General features: G+C 45.9%; 1 long non-coding RNA gene across 2 annotated transcripts in view; it reads left to right on the top strand.

Moving 5' to 3' along the window:
• Nucleotides 1–19675, top strand: part of LOC146180177 (uncharacterized) — a 94090-nt gene extending 74415 nt beyond the window's left edge. For both annotated transcript variants that reach the window (XR_014700787.1, XR_014700786.1), the window contains exon 3: nt 18829–19675. This is a non-coding gene — a long non-coding RNA (uncharacterized LOC146180177). The remainder of the gene's footprint in view (nt 1–18828) is intronic.
• Nucleotides 19676–22419: the final 2744 nt, after the last annotated feature.

The following is a 22419-nucleotide window of genomic DNA, read 5'->3' as shown; positions in this document are numbered from 1 at the left end:
CGTCAGCTTTAATTCTAATGCTAACACTCTCCCCTTCCTCCGTTCCCCTACGGCGCGGTTCCGGTGTCGACGCAGCTGCGGCTCAAAGTCAAGCATGGCGTCCGCCGGATATACGTGAAGGCTGGAAACCTGGCGCTGTATTTCTTACGCAATAAAACAGCGCGAACAGGAAGACACAAGACAAGATAAAAGGAAGCTACAGGACAGGCGCTGACTATTAGCTCAGCCTCAGCCTTTACTCCAAGGCCCAGACAAAAACAAATTAGACGAAAACGAATCTTTCGCGTGAAACACCCCTGGGTTCATCTCCTAAACAAAAAGTCCATCAAAAAAGAAATCTCTTAGCTTGAAAGAGCAAGAGAAATCTTGCTGACGCGCTTAATAGTCCCTTGATATAAAATATGCTTCAACCAGTTCTCTCGTAAGCATTTCTTTGTGCCGATACAAAATTCTAACCTGGTAAAATAGGGGAGTACACTTCTTCTTCACTGTCTCACAGGAAGGGCAATGGGAGACCAGAAAGGTTTTGTCCTTGCCACTTTCTAAGTTGTTTCGGGGTTCCTGTAGCCTCTTGTTAATACATCGCCCTGTGTGTCCCAGTATCCACAAGAGAGTGGAAAACTGTACACGACACCAGTCTTGCAGCTGACAAATGGGTCTTTATGTTTAACCCCACATTCCTGCTTTGATTTTCGTTCCCTTTGAAAAGCCGGGCAAATCTTCTTCATCTTGAGTTGGGCGGTCAATGCAACATCAACACCATATCTCTTGCTAACATTCTTTAGGCCACGAGAAAGCCTATGCACATACGATATCACCGTAATCTTCCTCGTCTTCTCACCCGCGCAGGGCTGAGATTTCTGCCTGACCGTTCTTTTAAGGCTCTTCAGTAAAAGACAACAGGCCTCATTAATACCCCAATCCCGATTACCGGCCTTTGCAATTCTTGTCAATTGCCGTTCAAAATTGTTTCCCATGCCGTGGTAGAAAGATTTCTTCAACGCATTTAACAAGCATGTGTTGATCATCCCATTTTCACTAATTTGGAATGCCCCGAACTGGAACTTAGCAAGGGCTTCACCTATCTCGGGTTAACCGCGGAAGAACGAACTCGTCAATGAGGACTCCGGAAATTTTGACCACCTGGGGATCTTTAAGGTACGTTGACATCGCACAGCACACGGACGCCTCTTCGTTTCGCCTCCATCGAAACGCAGCCGCCGCGGTCGGGTTCGAATACCCGGGTACTCCGGCACAGTAGTCGAGCGTCTTACCACTGCACCACCCTGCGTGGCAACCTAGAGTAGTTGTGGCTGTAGGAAGAAGGAAAATAAAATGCACGGGCCTGCTACTGGCTCTGTAGCTGAGCCACCTCGGCTGCCTCACGCGGCCGCAACAACGGCCGTCGACCACCACCGAAACGGTGGCGGGTGCAATGACGGCCTACAAAAGATTAAAATTATGTGGCAGGCTAGCCCCCGTCGCAAGCGGTGGTGACCTGCCCGTCGCAGCCCCCGCACTTCTCCGAGAATAGAGTTAACGATTGATTTATAGGAATGGAAAGGCGCGGTAACTGTCTCACTTGTTTTCTGTGGGCACCTCAACCGCGCCGTAAGCGAAGGGAGGAAGGTGGGAGTGAAAGTGGAAAGAGAGAAAGAGGAGCCGTAGTGGAGGGCTACGGAGTAATTTCGACCACCTGGGGATCTTTAACGTGCGCTGACATCGCACAGCACACGGACGCCTCTTCGTTTCGCCTCTATCGAAACGCAGCCGCCGAGGTCGGGTTCGAACCCGGGTACTCCGGCACAGTAGTCGGGCGTCTTACCACTGCATCAACTGCTGATTGATTTATAGGGAGGGAAGGCGTGGTAACTGTCTCACTTGTTTCCTGTGGACCCCTCAACTGCGCCGTAAGGGAATGAAGGAAGGTGGGGGTGAAGGTGGAAAGAGAGAAAGAGGAGCCGTGGTCGAGGGCTACGGAGTAATTTCGACCACCTGGGGATCTTTAACGTGCGCTGACATCGCACAGCACATGGACGCCGCTTCGTTTCGCCTCCATCGAAACGCAGCCGCCGAGGTCGGGTTCGAACCCGGGTACTCCGGCACAGTAGTCGGGCGTCTTACCACTGCATCAACTGCTGATTGATTTATAGGGAGGGAAGGCGTGGTAACTGTCTCACTTGTTTCCTGTGGACCCCTCAACTGCGCCGTAAGGGAATGAAGGAAGGTGGGGGTGAAGGTGGAAAGAGAGAAAGAGGAGCCGTGGTCGAGGGCTACGGAGTAATTTCGACCACCTGGGGATCTTTAACGTGCGCTGACATCGCACAGCACATGGACGCCGCTTCGTTTCGCCTCCATCGAAACGCAGCCGCCGAGGTCGGGTTCGAACCCGGGTACTCCGGCACAGTAGTCGGGCGTCTTACCACTGCACCACCCCGACGGGGCGAGATTAGAGTTAGTATTGCTTTAGTATTGCTTTCGCAATAAAAGAAGAGGGAGAGAAAGACGCGCGCCGCAACAGCTGTCGTCCACCACCGAAGCGGTGGCGGGTGCAATGACGGCCTACAACAGATAAAAATTCGGTGGCAGGCTAGCCCCCGCGCGTATTTGGGTTTGCTCGGTACGGTGGCCCCGCAAGGGACAAAACGACAGAAGAGACGAAGAAAGCGGGCTGTTCCGACTAGCATCTACCGCCCAGGAGCCGAGCAGCCTAGCGATTAGCAGCGCATGCTTTTTCAATGGGCGTCATGTTGGACGCGGCACTAGCTTGAGAAAGCCTATACTACTACTACAACTATTACTACTACTATTATTATTATTATTATTATTATTATTATTATTATTATTATTATTATTATTATTATTATTATTATTAGTAGTAGTAGTAGTAGTAGTAGTAGTAGTAGTAGTATAGAGGAAGACTCGTTTCACTAAGTTGGCACTGAATTGTCTCTAGGTAACGGCCAAAATAACTGGCTAAATATTATCTTCACAGTTTTAATTATCAATGATAATAATATTAATTGGTTCACAGGAAGGGAAAGGCGCAGTATCTGCCACACTTGTGTCTGTGGACACCAAGGGATGAAGGTAAGGTGTCCACAGACACAAGGGAGGAAGAGAGAAAGAGGAGCCGTAGCGCAGGGCTACGGAGTAGTTCAGGTGTCCAGAGACACAAGTGTGACAGATACTGCGCCTTTCCCTTCCTGTGAACCAATTAATAATATTATTATTAATTAAAACGGTGAAGATAATATTTAGCCAGTTAATTCGGCCGTTAACTAGACAATTCACTTCGTGAAACGAGTCTTCCTCTATACTACTACTACTACTAATGATAATAATAATAATATTAATATTAATAATGAGCAGAGAAATATTACTGTGTATAATAATAATAATAATAATAATAATAATAATAATAATAATAATAATAATAATAATAATAATAATAATAATAATAATAATAATAATAATAATAATCATTATTATTATTATTATTATTATTATTATTATTATTATTATTATTATTATTATTATTATTATTATTATTTAGTAGTAGTAGTAGCAGTATTATAGGCTTTCTCAAGCTAGTGCCGCGTCCAACGTGACGCCCATTGAAAAAGCATGCGCCGCTAATCGCTAGGCTGCTCGGCTCCTGGGGGCGGTAGATGCTAGTCGGAACAGCCCGTTTTCTTCGTCTCTTCTGTTGCTTTGTCCCTTGCGGAGCCACCGTACCGAGCAAACCCAAATGGGCGGCATGAGCTACTTGTCCCAGCCCCATCAGGGCGAGGAACAGCCACCCTCCGTCTCTCCACGAGGCAGCGGAGGGGGCTCAGCTACAGAGCCAGTAGCAGGCCTGTGCATTTTCATTTCATTCTTCCTACAGTCGCAACAGGCAGCGGAGATAGTTCAGCTACAGAGCTAGTAGCTGGCCCTACATTTTCTTTTCCTTCTTCGCACAGTTGCAACAGCACGTGGAATCCACTGAGGCACGTGACTGGAAGCTGAGAACCGAAACCGGAAGTTGGCTGGCGGCCATCTTGGCTCCCAATTACACACTTAATTGGCTAAACTTACCTAATTAATTTACATCAACCAATCTGTCATTTGCATACCTTTGCTCGGAGCTCTATCCGATGGTACCATTCTGTTTTCCGATATACCAACTAGTTACTCTTTTACAGCTCCGAAAAGGCTCGCTCATGTGAAACCCGTCTACATAGCTCTACAATGCATATGCATTAATAGGTTGAAAGGGCTTCAGACCCATTAATGGTAAAATGATTACTGGGTAATGGGACTTGTTAGTTATTGGCCAATGGCCTACTTATAATCGAATCCCGGCCTCGGCAGCAGCTTTTCGATGGAGGCGAAAAGCAAGGTGCCCGTGTGCTGTGCGATGTCAGTACACGTTAAGGAACCCCAGGTGGTCGAAATTTCCGGAGTCCTCTACTACGGCGTCTCTCATAGCCTGAGTTGCTTTGGGACGTTAAACCTCACAAACCAAACCAAACCAAACCAGTGAGAATAAGGAGTGGCTTGACCCAACAATGTGACTCCCTTTCAGATAAATCGTGTTACGTAACCCCTTCAAGTCGTTTAGTTGTTCGTGATGTGGGTCACGTGACCTTGCCTTGACACATCATTTCATGCAGACGGCAAGAGGTGTCGGATACTGTAACCTGGCATTGACAGCTCACTCTCCAGAAATCAAAATTTCGGCCAAAACCCGGTATTTTTCCAGCTCTGTATACGGTTGGCTGCACGCCCATCCAAGCAAGCACAAGGTTAAATCATTGAGACACACGCATACACGTGCAAAAACAAATACAATAAAAGACAAAGGCATGCCACTAGCGGCATCCCCGAGGAGTAACAATTTGTGCAGAGAAGCGGCTTCAGAATCTCGCAACTCCGCGGTGAAAGGCCATCCCCCGCTTATAAGTGGGGGCGGCGCCGGGCGTGACAAGCACAGTCCGGTAATGATCCTTCCGCAGGTTCACCTACGGAAACCTTGTTACGACTTTTACTTCCTCTAAATGATCAAGTTTGGTCATCTTTCCAACAGACCGGCGCAACCGAAAGGCCGCGCCGGACATCGGTCCGAAGACCTCACTAAATCATTCAATCGGTAGTAGCGACGGGCGGTGTGTACAAAGGGCAGGGACGTAATCAACGCGAGCTTATGACTCGCGCTTACTGGGAATTCCTCGTTCAAGGGGAACAATTGCAAGCCCCTATCCCAATCACGAAAGAAGTTCCACGGGTTACCCAGTCTTTTCAGACAGGGATAAAGCGGCTTCAGAATCTCGCAACTCCGCGGTGAAAGGCCATCCCCCGCTTATAAGTGGGGGCGGCGCCGGGCGTGACAAGCACAGTCCGGTAATGATCCTTCCGCAGGTTCACCTACGGAAACCTTGTTACGACTTTTACTTCCTCTAAATGATCAAGTTTGGTCATCTTTCCAACAGACCGGCGCAACCGAAAGGCCGCGCCGGACATCGGTCCGAAGACCTCACTAAATCATTCAATCGGTAGTAGCGACGGGCGGTGTGTACAAAGGGCAGGGACGTAATCAACGCGAGCTTATGACTCGCGCTTACTGGGAATTCCTCGTTCAAGGGGAACAATTGCAAGCCCCCAAGGACGATGTCGTGTCGCCGCACGGAGACAACGTCGCCGCGTTCGCTCTGAGACGTGCGTGTGTGAACGCCTCGTCGTCGTCTTTTACATCGTCGTCCTCATTAGCGCCTTGCTTTTCTTTTCTCCTGGCGCGCCTCTCTCCGCCACCACAACGATTCCGGAAACGGAGCGCACAGACAGCGTGGCTCGTCTTCGGCGCCCGACCCTCCTCCTCTGACCGTAACCCTCACCCTTGCTTTCAGTGAACAAAGCAGCAAACAGCTAACGAACGACGGAGGCACGGAGACCTGCCAGAAGAAAGTGTGCGTCCCGGGGTCAACACCCACGAGACAGACTTGGCGCTCTTTTGCATGCTTCGCGGTCTCCTTTCGCGTGAAAAGTGCTGAGGGGAAGGGGGGAAGGGTGCTAGGAAGACAGCACACTCCAGAATTCGTGCCCACGTACAGCGCGAAAAGAAATTCGACGCTTTCTAAGCAGCGCACGTCGGGGGTGTCGCCATATTCGCGGTCAGGTGTTGCGTTGGATCACTGCAGTGTGCTGAAGGTGGGTGGCATCGGCTACAACGCCTCGTAAGTGCATGTTGCGAGAACGAGCGGTGAAAGAAAACAAAACAAAAGCTTCAGTACTTGTCCTGTGATCAGTACTGCAAGAACATCGTACATGGCATCGCGCAGTGCAGCCCATAATTATGAGCCGTCATTATCGTTCCCTTTCCAGTCATCAGTAAAATTGAGTTGGTTATCAATGAGTTGTGCTCAATATTGAGGTGGAATTATAGGGAAAGAAAAGTAGGGGTAAATTTTTCGCTTCCGTTAGACCGTGATTTAATGTATGAAGGCGGAACTAAAAAATAAAGGGAAAAGAAAGGCGCCGGAGGGGACGGCTCACGAATATTTTCGGTCGCCCGAGGTTCTTCGAATGTGTGAAATCATTTCAAATCATTCTTTGGGAAGGTGTTTCACGAACCAGAGAGATGTCGGTTATGAGGGACGCTGTACTGTTGTGCTCCGGTAATGTCAACCACATGTCCGTATTTATCGTGCTCTGACATCGCAGTATGCATATATATATAATGTAGGCGCTTCGTATTTCGCTTACACTGAAACGCGGTCGCTCCGGCTGGGATCGCACCGTGGTGGCGCATTGGTGAAGATGCCCGACTACTGTGCCTGAGCACCTGTATTCGAACCCGACCGCCGGCGGTTGCGTTCCTACGGAGGGCGAAACAGAGAGGCTGGTTGGTTGGTTTGTGGGGCCCCAAAACGACTCAGGCTATGAGAGACGCCATAGTGGAAGACTCCGGAAATTTCGACCACCTGGGGTTTTTTAACGTGCACTGACATCGCTCAGCACACGGGCACCTTGCTTTTCGCCTCCATCGAAAAGCGGCCGCCGAGGCCGGTATTTGATCCCGCGTCCCTGAAAACAGTAGTCGAGCGCCGTAACCACTGCGCCACCCCGGCGGGGCCGAAACAGAGGCGTCTGCGTGTACGTTAAACGTAACAATCTAAACCAAACCAAACGTCCCAAAACGTCTAAGACTATCAAAGACGCCACAGTGGAGGATTCTGGAAATTTCGACCACCTGGGGTTCTTTAACGTGCACTGACATCGCTCAGCACATGGACGCAGCTCCGTTTCGCCTTTATCGAAACGTGGCCGCCGGCAGTCGAATCCGGGTACTTCGGCACAGCAATCGTGCATCTCGGGTCGCGGCGGAGTCTTTAAACCCTACAAACCAAACCAAACCAAACGAATCAGGTTCTTTGTGCGTTTTATTGTTACAAACCAAACCAAACCAAACGAATCAGGTTCTTCGTGCGTTTTATTGTTTATAGTGACGAGTAAGCCAGCATTGAAATTAGAAAACCATGCGGACTTTGGTGGGGCATGGTAAAAAATTTGTAATTCAATTTCTCTTTATGTATAGTTGTCCTTTCTGTTCCACCAAACCATTGATTGATTGAGTGATTAGAAGTTTATTTTCCATCGATTTAAGGGGCCCCTGCTCCTCGCTCCTGGCACGCTGGCCTGAGGAACGGGGGCAGGCACCTCCGCGACTGAAGACTGGCGAAAATCCAATGTTTTTTTGCGGCCTCAGCCGGCAGGCGGACGGCTCGTTGCTGGCCATTAGTGATCTCGCTTCGCAGCAAGGTCTCTGAGATTCTCTACATTGAATATTACCCCTAGCGCCCGGAGATCTAAGGAATTCCCGAACTATGTGGTCGAGGGTCCCTTATGTCGTCATAAGCAATGCTTAGGTAATGTGAAGTGTGCAAACCTGCAAACCCGCGTCCTCCTCCAACCTGACCAAATATTGGGTATGTGATTTTTAGTGAAGATGACGTTTAAAATATAGGTTTCCCACGAATGCATGAAAAAAAAAATAGCGAGCGGGGGGAGGGGGGGATGTTACACGAGTGAAACTTCTTTTAAGCATGAATTTGAATTATTTGCTAAGATTGTACGCAGTTTGGCTGTTAAGGAGACACTATTGTAATCGGACGAGCTGCGGAGACCGCCGCGTCGGATCTTAAGAACGACGGCAACGATCGAGACTGGAAGCAGGCAAAAGAAAGAGCGCAAAAAAACCTGGGAAGCTTAGCTTTCACGCATTTCTGTACTGCACACATAGTCCTGTCCATAGTAATCGATGTGGCGGTGTCCCACGACTTGTTTATGAAAGGGTCTATAGCGACAAAGTAGCAACGCAACCTTTCTTCCTAACAGCAAGCATTCTTTATTTTTAATGCTATGCCAGCCATACATGATTATATAAACGCAACACAAGATGTTTTTACTTTTCACCGTTATACAGCAGAAGAACCGAAAACTGAGCGAGTTAGTACATACTGAATAACTAAAAAACAGCGCCGTGACGACGGACATGAGGACACGTGCTTGTCTCTCTTCTCTCGTGTCCTCGTGTCCGTCGTCATGGCGCTGTTCTTTAGTTATTCATTGTTATTACTACCTACTTTAAGAAAGAAATACAAATCTTCCCAGAACCACATCGATCTCTAGTAAAACACAACAAGTCACCTGGCGGCAGCTTCAAACAGACACTTTCTTTAATCCGTACATGTACTCCATATGGTTCCCAGAGCAGTTCAACCCTGTCTGTTCTCTCTGTGGACATCAAAAGGCATCCTATGCTCATGTAATCAAGACAAGCCATCACAGAGTCTGCAGCTCTCTACCCAATCTCAGTGGGAGGCCGCGCTGCTCTGCTCCGACCCGGAGGTTCAACTCCGAGTCACGGAGCGGGCCGAAGAGGTCGCCGAACGACATCGTCGGTCGGCCACCTGGCGTCCGGCCTAGAAGAGGAGCCCACCGCGGGGACGGGAACGTCAACCCACCCCGCGCCTACGACCTCTTCTTTAATAAAGTCTACCTCCTCCTCCTCCCATTCTGATCATCAGCCCGCTGCGGTGATGCATTGATTAGGGCACTCGACTGCTGTACCCAAGGATGCGGGATCGAATCCCGGCCTCGGCGTCCGCTTTTCGATGGAGGCGAAAAGCAAGGCGCCCGTTTGTTGTGCGACGTCACTGCACGTTAAAAATCCCCATGTGGTTGAAATATCCGGAGCCCTCCACTACGGTGTCCTTCATAGCCTGAGTAACGTTAGGACTTTATACCTCATAAATCAAACCAAACCAAACGAAACCATTTTGATCACTGCGCGCTGAAGTCGTCATAGTACGTTTGGCCAATGCATTTCTGACGCTGTTTGCCTGAACACATATGCATGCGACTTTCTTTGAAGTAGTTCTGGGTTTACCAATTTTCGGAGCTTGCCACACGAGTGCAGAGGATACAGGCGCGGATACTGTTTTTGCGAATAGATGAATTATGCACAGGGTGTCCTCTCGTGTGGGTGCGTTATGCAATTCTGCTCTGCGGCTCCCAAGCATCTTCCGTGTGGGCTCGTTTGTTAAAATGCGTCGCGTTACGACACGGCCACAGCTTTTTGACAGCCGCGTACAGAGCAGTTAGTGCGGTTATGCGGCGGTTAAACTGAATTCGCGTTGCTATAACGAACAAACAAAAAACTACAGCCCAACAATCCACCACATTGCTTTCTCGACGAAGAGAGGCGGCGAAGTCCTCTTGACAGGTCTCGCAGCACTGCGGAGGTGGTTTCTTTTAAGTGAGACGGGGCAGAAGAATGTTCTTTTGCGCGTGAGCGTGCAATGTGAAGCGATGCCTGCCGGAGGCGCGTGTCACTTTGCATCTGTGACACGTGTTGCTTGAGCACTTGGAAAGAAGTGCTGCGATCTTGTTTTGTTTTTCTCGCAGATTCAGCTGCGAAGGGGTCAGGGAGGCGGCCACGCGTGGCTCGCGGGCGTCCTTGTCGCTTGGAAGAGAAGCCGGGCGTTTTTAGACGGCCAGGCGCCGGCTGATAAGGCCTGTCAGGTGGAGCCGTGAGCGTAGCGCCCGTGCCTACGCCCGGCCTTGCACAATGAAAGCAGCCCCTGGGAAATCCTCGCTGAATTCCTCCCAAAGGGCAAGGCTTAGTTTTGTAGCTGCTGTGCACGAACTTGGATACATTCTTATTTCAAAAACCATCGCCAGTACAGGCGGGCGTCTGGAAATGAGATGACATAGCTGGCCAAACACTCAGAAATAATTCATATTGGGAATAAGCGATATTTTTGTCGCCTATTGAGCATATCGGAATGCAACCTCCATGGCAAATGATCAATACCTGTTTGTAGTTCATGCTTGCGTTTTCAGATGAAAAAGAAGTTCACTTCTCGGGAATTTAATTCAACTGCTGCTTTATGCGTTGAAAAACACAGCCTAATGCACTACCACAGAAAACATATTCTTTTTTTTTTTTTTTTTTTTGCTAACAAGGCCTTCTCTTCAGCCGTTTATATTTGACAAGAGAGGGCTGCAACTGAGGCGTCTCATACAGGTTGGCAAGCTTTCAGAGATGTCGAAGTGTCCTAACCCAATAAAACCGGCTTCGGGCTATTGAGAGTTGCATGACCGAAATACTTTTTTTCGGTTCTTTAAAGTCTTTAAAGTTGAAAAGCTGACGTTCTTTAAAGAACGTCAGCTTCTTCAGCAGTAGTAGTTGGTGCATAGAATTGGATAACTGTTATGTTGAAAGGGTGACCTTGGATCCGAAGTGAAATCATTCGGTCGTTTTTGGGGTTGTACCCTGGCACTGCTTTGCCCATTCTTCTGTTTACTATGAGAGCGCCCCCATTCCTTCTCCTGGATTCGTGCCCACAATAAAAGACATAATGGTCCCCTGAATTAAATTCTCCCATTCCGGTCCACTTGCGCTCGCTGATACCCAAGATATCAATGTTTAATCTGTCCATTTCTCGCTTGACGACATCCAGTTTACCTTGCGTCATAGATCTTACATTTCATGTTGCTATGTGATATATCTCCTCGCAACATCGGACTTTCCGGTCGCTTCCCGACACATCCACACCTGAGCGTCCTCTTGGCTTTACCCCAGCCGCTTCATTCGTCCTTGAGCTACTAGGAATCGCCCTTTGTTCATCCTCAGTAACATGTGGGACGCCTTCCAACCTAGGGGGCTCATCTTCCGGCGCCATATCATTAATGGTATTGTGACTGGCCATAGGGTTTTCTTGGCAGGAAATACTGGAGTGGGTTGCCATTCCCTTCTCCAGTGAATCACATTTTGTCTCTGCCATGACCTGTCTATCTTGGGTGGCCCTACACAGCAGAGCTCACGACTTCATTGAGTTTCGCAAGCCCCTCCGCCACGACAAGGCAGTGATCCATGAAGGCAGTGATCCAAGGCAGTGATCCATGAAAAGAACAGAAATGGCAATATATGTGACCACGTTGTTTCCATCACGCTACGATTTACGCTGCCCTATTTACAGACCTCCAAAAATGCTGTCACGTGAGCAGCTGTTGTTTGAAATCATTTGCCAAATTCCTACAATCAGTTTCATCGTAGAGAGCACGGCCCAGAAAAGCGGCAAGATTGCGAGATCTCCAAGTGAGCGGCGTTCGTCTATACAGGACGGCCACATCATGACTCTCCAGACGTCGGTCTGCCCGGTGAACAATTTGGTGCTTAATTTTTTTGACTCTCTACTGTATTGTTTAGTGTTGTAAAACATCTGCGTTTATTGAAAGTCACTTTAGTTGCATGCTTTGCATTGCCTTACTGTAAACCCCTTGTCTGCGTGTTAGTATTCCTTTGTACCGTCTCTTGCTGTATAAAGTTTGTTTTGTTTGTTACTTCTGACTCCAACCCTCACTCTGGCTTGAACCAGCAAAAGCTGGGCGCCAAACTTCCACCCTCTTCTGTGAATACACGTAGTTGACTTTCGGTTGAGTTTGCCACGCATGTCGAAGACATCTTTGAGACCGCAACAGCTGCTCCCCCTCACTCTAAGGGTGTCTGGGAGTGTGCGCACCAATAGTGGCGCATAGTTAATAAATTAAAATTATTGACGGGTGACAGCTCTTACAGTTCGCAGGCTCAGCCAACGTTTCGACAAGAGGACTAATCTTCTTCTGGGCACCCCAATACCACTAGGCTCAAAATTTTGTTATCTTCTTTCAAACTGGCACCAACCGTAGGGCCAACCACAAACCTTATCGACATCCTTTTATATGAGTAGTGGTAAGCACCGCCTTGTCTAGACAAAATTAACTTGAGTTACTTTGTTGTTTGCATCGTACTTATTTGCTTTTCCTTTCCTTTCAATCATGTTCTGCATGGTGCAACCCATTTCAATTTCCTATGTTCTCTGCGATATTATTTCGATTTCTGCGAAGGCCAGTGCAAATCTTCACTATGCTTTCACGCTACCAGCGCAGTCAAAAAGTTTAAAGAAGTTAGCACACACTTTCTTAGCGCTCTCTCGTGGCTCTCGATGCGGTATCGCCCAAGCGATAACGCGACGCCGAGGGGTCGATGTTCAATTGTTGTTGCGTAACGCGGACGCTCCCGGCAGTAATCCAAGCATGGCGGTGGGCTCATGTACTTTGAGCGTGAAGTACGCGGGGGGCGTACCGTTCGCCTTTTCTTTAATCGGCCCAGACTATGCGCGACGCTGCGGGCGCCTTAAGAAAGCGATGCGCGCGTGCTACCGCATCGTCGCGTGCGGCAACCGTAACCTTGTGGCGCTCTGTGCAACAAGATCGCAACCGACGCCGATGTCAGTGAGCGCTTGGGTGCACCTTTTTCTCAATTTTCTTTCATCATATCTTCTTGGTGTTCCTACCCCTCCAACGTGTTATCTTTTTTAGTTTCTTTGTTCGGCACCCTGGAAATGGGGTTGTCTCGTATGTAAAGGGCACTCTTGCCGCCTGAGCGAACGGTACGGACATCATTTTTTTTCTTGGGTATTCTTTACTGAAATTGTGCGCAAGGCATTAGTGAACACGGAACAACTACGTCATAGCATGTCACCCCGCCAATGTTCGTTAACTCAGGTAGTTTTGCTTTAGGTTTCAGCAGCCCAGTAGTTATTACTTCACACGCAGGGTTGAAGCATAACGCCTCCTCGGCAGCATTTATGGCACCATAAAACTGCCCGGCTCCTGAAATTTTGCGATGTGCTAGTGCTAAGATCCTAACTCGGGAATTTTGCCGATGTCTGTTAGTCCTGTTCTCACGAGCATGGCAGATGGTAGAGATTACTGCAAATTAAAAAGCTATGCACCAACATAAGAATAAAACATTTACATATTTTGTTTTGTAAAAGAAGGGAGCTATTTCAAATAAAACACTCTTAATTCCTTTTTTAAAATTTTGCAGCATTTTGTTTTGCCCTCTCTTGATGTTGCATCGGCCTTGGCGGGGATTTGCAGACCTTGTTAGGTCTCCCATTTGCATGCGTGATCTGCTTTACTTGTGCACATTGGTCACTTGTATAAGTTGACTGGTGCTGGCTTTGTTGTACATTTTGTTGGTAAGCTTTATCATTGTATTTGGGGACTTTATATAATAAAGCACGAATATTTTCGAGCTATACTTGTTCGACACTCTATCGGGAATTGTGCGGTTACACAGCGCTTTACAAGTCATGCTGTACAAGCATCCATCCATCCATCCATCCATCCATCCATCCATCCATCCATCCATCCATCCATCCATCCATCCATCCATCCATCCATCCATCCATCCATCCATCCATCCATCCATCCATCCATCCATCCATCCATCCATCCATCCATCCATCCATCCATCCATCCATCCATCCATCCATCCATCCATCCATCCGTCCATCCGTCCATCCGTCCATCCGTCCATCCGTCCATCCATCGGTCCGTCCGTCCGTCCGTCCGTCCGTCCGTCCGTCCGTCCGTCCGTCCGTCCGTCCGTCCGTCCATCCATCCATCCATCCATCCATCCATCCATCCATCCATCCATCCATCCATCCATCCATCCATCCATCCATCCATCCATCCATCCATCCATCCATCCATCCATCCATCCATCCATCCATCCATCCATCCATTCATCCATCCATCCATCCATCCATCCATCCATCCATCCATCCATCCATCCATCCATCCCGTCCGTCCGTCCGTCCGATGCGCGCTCTCCCCTCCGCCGCTTTGCAGGGTACATGAAGACAACTGTGTCGTTTGCTACGACGTCCGCCATTACGATTCCCGCTCCAATGGCAGCCATGGGCAGCGGAGGGGAGTACGTGCATCGAGGTACTCTGCCAACGGACATTGGGCAGCGATATCTGGATATCATACTGATAAAACGTGTGCATCTTTGGCGATATGGCGAAAAGACAAATTTTTTGAATCAGCAGTGGGAAGGTCTTAGATTAATATTCAGTAATCTTAGTTTTTGAAAGCGCAGTTTTCGACCGGACTTCGTGAAGCAGGAAACTAGCATGGAAGCCAGCCGCGCATTGATCTTAACAGAAGGTTTTGTTGGGATAGTTGGTAACAGTTCATCTTGGCTGAATGCACGAAACACACAGACACGAGTCCTGTTCTCGTTCGTTCTCTCTGTGTGCTTCCCGCATTTAAACAAAGCATTAAAAAGCGTAAAGACCATTTGGCTTCAGGCTGAAAGACGAGTTTCATAACGAACCGCGTTTCACCACGAGGCAAAAAAAAAAAAAATAACTTTCATCGCACACCCTACTATAAAATATCGTTTTCGCATCAGTCATCCACTAGCTTATTTACTGAATGCTACGAGTAGAAGACAATGGTCGTGGCAGTAACATAATTAGTCTTTGGCGGGGTTTAATGGGCCATGTGTAAGTGCAGTCCTAGCGGTACTGAATGGTTCTTTTAAGGGTCACGCAAACTGTAGTGAAGATATTTATTTATTTATGTAATAATTTATTTATTCACGTATTTACCCTCATGGCCTTTCGGTGTTACAGAGGGGATGCGTACGTGGGATCGACATCAAAGACTTTTGCGAGACACGAACAAAAAATACGTGCCTTTCAAACGTGAAATAAATACATAAAAACACAACAAAGAAAAGAAAAAGAGGCCGGGCCATACAGAAGCGAGATATTTCATCGCATTTTTGAATGTCGTGGGATCATCGATGCAGGCATTGGAAGGGGCAGGCGGTTCCATTCCCTTGCAGTTCTTGGCAGGAAAGAATAAAAAAAAAATATTTGTACGACAGAATGGGGCATGAACATAATGTGTATGATCGACGCATGCTGACAAGTAAGTAGTTTCAGAATGAAGTTCACGTTTTAGTAATGGGTTAGTGAAATGAATGTTATGAAATAGGCACAAACGGGAGAATTTTCTTCGAACGTTTAGATTTAGAAGACCAAGTTGTGACTTGATTAACGAAACACTCGCGGTACGGGCATAATTAGAAAGAATGAAATGCGTTGATGAATTTTGAACTGCTTAGGTCGAATTAAAGTTTGATACAAGGCCAGTTTGAGATGTTTTGGGGCTTGTGAAAAATTTCTACGGAGGTAACCTAACGTGCAACTGGCATTGTTAGTAATATATTTTACATGAGCATGCCATGAGAAGTTATTTTTATTTATTTATTTCCAAATACTGCAGACAGCAGCGCTGCCTTATGTGGACTCCAAGATATTTGTAGCAAGTAACCTTTTCAAGGGATACTTTATGTATTGTGTAGCGGAAGGGTAGAGGCGTGTTAGTACTACGAGAGATTGTCATATGTTTACATTTGCTAGCATTTAGGGTCATAAGCCAATTGTTACACCAACTAGAGATTGCGTCAAGATTGGACTGCAGGAGCAAATTGTCATGAGGGTTAGTTATTTACACGATAAAGAACACAGACATCGGCGTAAAACCTGATGGGTGAGGAAAAAGAGTCAGGCTGGTCATTAATATATATTAGGAATAATAAAGGGGCTAAAGCGGAGCCTTATGGAACACCAGATTTTACAGGAGCAGTAGATGATACAAAGGTATTAGCTGTTACAAATTGAGAGCGGTTAATGAGGAAATACTCAATCTATTGTATAATGCTGGGATCAATGTAAAAGATGCGTAATTTTAGAATGAGTAACTTATGAGGAACTTTATCGAAGGCTTTTGCGAATTCGAGGAATGTGCAGTCTACTGTTAAACCAGAGAAGAAGCTATGCTGTTAGTAAGAGTTAATAGCTGTATTTTACATGAGTAGTGTTTGCGAAAGACATGCTGGGAGGGACTAAAAAATGAATTTGATTCGAGGAAGGCTATGAGGTTGGAATATATTATGTGCTCTAATAATTTACAAAGGATACTAGTTAATGCGATTGGTCTATAGTTAAGGGGAAAATGAGCGTTACCTGACTTGAAAAGCGGTACTACCTTGCCCACCTTCCACTCCTGTGGTAGTGCGCTGCGCTGTAAAGACTGCATAAAAGGGTTTGACAAACTGATTGATGAATATACTTCAGTGTTTTTCAAAAATCTCAAATTAATTTTATCGACACTACCGGACGACAAAATTTCCAAACCTTGTAATAACTTCGTGACACCATCTGAATCTATGACGATAGAGTCCATCTGGAAGAATGAGCGAGGGCATAGTACGAGTACTAAAGTAGTAGTGGCATCTTAGAAAGACCCAGTAAAAGTATCAGTCAATACGTTACAGCATTGATTATTGGGGATGACTAGACCGGTGTCGTCAACAAGCGATATGGTGTGGCTCTTGAGCGGATTGATCACGGTCCAAAATTTAGAGGGGTTGCTTGAAAGGGAAGTGTATTCGCGAGGAATGCTTAAAGGCATTATGATACTTCGAAATGACGTCATGTTATGCAAGCCAGTTTCGTGGCCTGCTGGGCTGTTTGGCTTTACGGAACAGCCTTTTTTTCTTGTTAAACAGCCTCTTCAGCGCTGTTGTGAACACAGGAGATCGCCTTTTCTTCGAAAGTGTATGTAATGGCACATACTTGTTCATTAATGCTATAACTTTGTCCTTGAACAGAGTCCAATTTTCTTCCACTGAACGATCGAAGAAATCTGGTATGTATGTGTCAACACAGATGTCTAACCCTTAATAATTTACACTATAATTGGCTTTGCCATAGCTTCTGATTATTTTAGATGCACAAGTTGGGCGTAGTATGCTGTTAGCTGTCATTAAAAAGTGGAAAAATCCGTGGTCACTCAAGCCTGAAAAAAACGTCATCGAGTGCACGAGTTCGGGGGCAGTTGCTAAAATTAGGTCAAGTAGATTGGCTGAATCTGGACCAGTTCGGTAGGCTGCAATACAATTTGCGTTATGCCAAAGTCAAGGAATCGATTCACAAAATATTTACTCCCGATGTATGCGCCTTTAACTATCGGGGTAGGCTATGATCAATCAATTTTCGGTAGATTAAAGTCGCCAAGCAATAACAGTGGACAGCGGGGAAAACGCAGACCTAAGTTATTTAAAATATCATGCATCAGGTCACAAACGTCTGAAGACACAGCAGAACAGCATACTCTGGTGACCTGGGAAAACACGAACACAATCAATTTCTAAAGGAGAGTCAATTACAATGGCGCTAGACACTAGTTCGGAGTTTACGGCGATAAGCACACCGCCCCCACATTTGTCTTCGCGGTCCCGGCGGTAAATACAATACTTATTTACACAGTCAAAATGCTCCGCACAATCTGTATGACCAGAAAGCCATGTTTCAGTGAAAAGAGGAACGTCAGCAGAGTATGAGTCAAGGACGGCAGATAATGCTACACGCTTGTTGACGATACTTCTGACGTTTGAGAATAAGAAAGAGTGGTCGCGTTCCACTACTTTCGGGGTACACGTTTTGTTAGGATAAGGACGTATTTGACGCTGTTGCGGAACCAGAGTTCATATGGGAAGTAACGGAGTCATTGCTCAAGGGCAGTTCCAAACGCTATCGGTAGCTGAATAGTACACATAACATTTACTGTTCATAAAAATTTTATTCTGGAGTATGGAAAATTTATATCCGCTGGCATTTGCAAAGATGTACAACTTTTTACGGGACGACCTCATCGCTTTGCAAAAGTCTTCGTTGATAGACACTTTACACTCTTTGAATTTTTTTTTTCAAAGCCAGAGTGCTATCCCTGAACTTAAATGATATGAATTTATAAATGAGACGTTATGAAATGATATGAATAGCAGCTTTTTTGTTTGGGGTTGCGTTACTTGCATTGTATGCCGATTTCTAAGCGAAATAATTGATTTTGGATAGCTTATTGATGTACTTCAGGCATGAGGTAGGTTGCAATCACACCTTACTTTTTTTATTTTCTCTCTTAGCTCTACTCGACACCATCGCACATTTCAAGCAATCTCCCATTCACGGCCCTTCTTTGCGATTTCTCGACATCGGCTGTGATAAAGACGGGATTGAGAGCGCTTGAAATTTAAACCATCTGAGGTTTTATCAACCTGCACTGATATTACATGCCACCTTTTTTTTTATGCCTCAGCAGTCGAGCGCCATATACCATATACATCCATATAGATCTGGTCTACATTTAATGCTTCATTGTAGTTTCAAATGTAAATTATACTTTTTTCTGCAATGGCTTAGATGAAATAAAATATATTTATGTTTATCTTGACTATATATAGTACGTTATTTCATTTTACCTTAAACATCGTTGTATTTTATGGACGTTTTCTTCTCAGCAAACTGTTTCCATAGTGGGCTTGGTGGCACTTTGATGGACCACCATGAGCAACACTTTCTTCTTCTTGTACAGATGCTGCTCGGACTGACACGTACCACTGGAAATTTCGACCCACCTTCAATAATACAGCACCATGCATCGGGAACGTTGGCGATCCTACGTCATCAAGAGCGACACCGCATGATGATTCGTACCCTGCTGACTTCCCCGTCCACGGAAAGAGCACCGGCGAAGATTACATCGCCTAACCTACACCGCCCCTTTGGTCAGGCAGTGACATCAGTGATGTCAGAGGAAGCGTATAAAAGGCCGCAGCAAGCAAGGATCCCCTGTAGTGGCTTGGTGGAACCTTGACGGACCACCATGAGCAACTACTTTCTTGTTTTGCAGGTTAGAAAGAAATTTCCTTTTGCTAAGTGTTAAAAAAGTATATCTTCTTAGTGATGTTGTTTTTGCAAGTCATTTCGATTAATCCGTCTGATGTTGTGGTTGACAAGTGGCGACATTAAGGAAAATCTAGGCCCAGATACACTGGGTAACATCTTGAAAGGCATTACGGAAGTAAAGTCATCACAGCGTGCTCTGGAAGAGGGATTGCAAGGCGTTCAATCCAGACTGGCTGAGATAGAAGCTACACTTGCATTCTTCAAGCACCAATAAAGACTAGAAAGATGCGAACAGCAGGTTGCCAAAGTGAACAAAAACGTGGGCAGGCTGAGCAAAAGAATGGATGATACGGAAAATAAAAGTCACAGGAATCACATTATTGTTTACGGTTTGGAAGACAAGAGCAATGAAAATAGTAAAGATCTGGAACAAGCAGTAGTTTCAGGTGTGTTTAGAGAGAAACTTGGTGTAGAAACCAGATTCGTTGAGCGTGTCCACCGTATAGGCAAAAAAAAAAAAAAAGAAGAAAATAGTATAAGACCAGTAATCATAAGGTTTTACGACTTCGCAGAAGAAATGACCATTCTTCGTAACTATAAGAAGCTTAAAAACAGCTCTATATCTATATCTGAAGACTTCTCGGCGTCGGTGCGTGACATACGCAGTAAACTTTGGCAGTCCTGTAAAACAGAACGAGACGAGGGTGCTACGCCAAGTTTGGCTTTTGAGACAAAGTTAAAATAAACAAACTGTATGTATGGGATGACGTAGAAAAATGCAGACTGCCTTTGGAGAATGTAGATCACGACGACGCCGAGAAGTTCAATGCTAGCAGCGCGTGACAGAAGGGCGTTGTGAACCCATTTTGTGTGCTATATGCTTTAACGCAAGGAGTATTGTTAACAAATCAGAAAAGCTAGAAGATATCATCCTAATTCACTCACCTGATGTAGTCGTCACAACTGAAACGTGGCTACACGCCTGCATTCATGACTCGGAAATACTTCCACCCTCTTACTTTCTCATTCGCTCTGACCGCGATGGTCGTGGGGGCGATGTCGCTATCGCAATAAAACATGGGTTATCTCTTCGCAAAGAGCCAGGAATTGCAGATCATGAAAGTGTGTGGTGCACGGTATACGTCAATGGGTCACCTGTACTGATAGGCGGTATTTATAGGAAGCCAAGCGCATCTGACGATTACATGACGAAAATACACGATTTTCTTTGCGGTAGGTTGAACGATCGTACCAAGCTAATTCTTACTGGTGGTTTTAATTTGCCTACTGTTGATTGGAGTACGTTGTTAATCGGTAGTCAAGATGTTAGTAGCTCTGACCTGCTCTTGAACATGACGTTTAGTTTTTCGTTATCTCAACTTGTCACAGATCCTACGCGCATTAAAGGGCAGGCACATTCAATATTGGACTTAGCTTTTATTTCCAACAACTTAACAGCCGATGTCAAGCTAGAAGAAGGCATATCGGATCATAAGCTGCTGATGATAAGTTTCTAGCGCGAATATTGATTTTAGAGGCGCGGCTCCCGAGTCGCGTCTAGCTGCTAAAGATTATAATAAAGCTGATGATGTTAGCATTATTGATTACCCTGAAAACTCTCTGGAAAATTTCTGTATTGAAACGCACGGTACAGTAAACGATCTATGGCTGAAACTAAAAGACACAATATCTCACTGTGAAAGAAAGTTCGTTCCCACCAGATTGAAACTTACAAAACGTACAAACCCATGGGTCACACGCAGCGTGATTCACCTAAAAAGGAAGCTACAAAGGTTGTGAAAGAAAAAACACAATCCTGAAAATATTCATCAGATTTCTGAGCAGCTGAGAGCTGCTATCCGACAGGCAAGAAACGTTTTATTTTCAACGACACTTGTAACTTTTATGTCACAGGCCCCACAAAAGTTTTGGCGCTACCTATCTAGGTCTGAAAACAAAGTGACACATATTGAGGATAATGAAGCTGTAATCGACGAGACACATACGTTCGCCAACACATTTAATAGATACTTTCAGTCCGTTTTTACACGCACTCCAGCAATCGCAGGATGTGAACCTCTGAGAGATCCTGCACTATCGATGCCTCCAGTAGTAATAACTCTACAAGGGATATTTAACTTGCTACTGCTACAACTCGACGCTAAAAATCGCCAGGTCCTGATGACATTTCAAATGCTTTCCTCCTCGTTACGCCGAGCAGTTAAGCCCTTTTCTTCACACAATTTTTGCAGCGTCACTCCAAACAGCCACGCTGCCAACCGACTGGCTTCGTGCAAAAGTTCTTCCGGTTCACAAAGGAGGCAACAAGCTACATGTTAACAATTACAGGCCAATTTCACTTACTAATTGCATCTGTAGAATAATCGAGCATAAAATATGCAAGACAGTTATCACTTACTTGGAGGACAACAATCTATTTTACTCCAAACAGCATGGTTTTCGCAAAGGTCTTTCTACGGTAACCCAACTTCTCGAAATAACGCTTGACTTTGCTACAGTGATTAACTCCAGACTTCAAGCTGACGCAATATTCATAGACCTCTCCAAGGCCTTTGACAGGGTGCCCCATTCGAGACTAATTAAAAGGCTAAAGGCTACGGGTATCGACACTGACATAATAGATTGGATAGCTGCGTATCTTTCAAACCGCACGCAGTGTGTTAAAATAGGTGAATGTGAATCTGAAGAATTAGATTCTTACTCCGGGGTTCCACAGGGGCCAGTGCTGGGCCCCATTCTCTTGTTAATATTTGTTAATGAAATTCACTCTCATGTCGAACCTAATATAATGGTAAGGATAGTTGCAGATGACACCACAGTGCACACCATATCAGACACGTCTCAGTCCTTCCTTAACTAACATTTCCAGGTGGTGCCAAGAATGGGGAATGGAAATAAGCATGAAAAAAAAAAAATCCGCTTCCATGAGCATAACCCGAAAACGGGTGCCCTTAATGTTTACTTGTGATATAATGGGAGTAAAAGTAGCAGAAGTCGACACAGTTAAATATTTAGGGATTACCATCACAAACACAATGAAATGGGATGTACGTATCAACGAAACGTGCACAAAAGCGTACAGACAGTTTGGATTCCTTCAGAGGAAACTTGCACGGGCGCCAGCTAAAGTAAAACTAGCAAGTTATAAGTCCCTCGTACGACCAATCCTTGAGTACGGCAGTATAATTTGGAATCCACATCAAGCATACCTTAACAATAAATTAGAAGCGAAGCAAAACAAAGCCCTTCGGTTTAT

The sequence above is a fragment of the Amblyomma maculatum genome, chromosome 9 (assembly GCF_055883805.1).
Source record: "Amblyomma maculatum isolate TAMU_Amacu chromosome 9, ASM5588380v1, whole genome shotgun sequence".
NCBI classification, from domain to species: Eukaryota; Metazoa; Arthropoda; class Arachnida; order Ixodida; family Ixodidae; genus Amblyomma; species Amblyomma maculatum.
The sequence above is the reverse complement of the archived record's forward strand: the minus strand, read 5'-3'. Positions and strand labels throughout refer to the sequence as shown.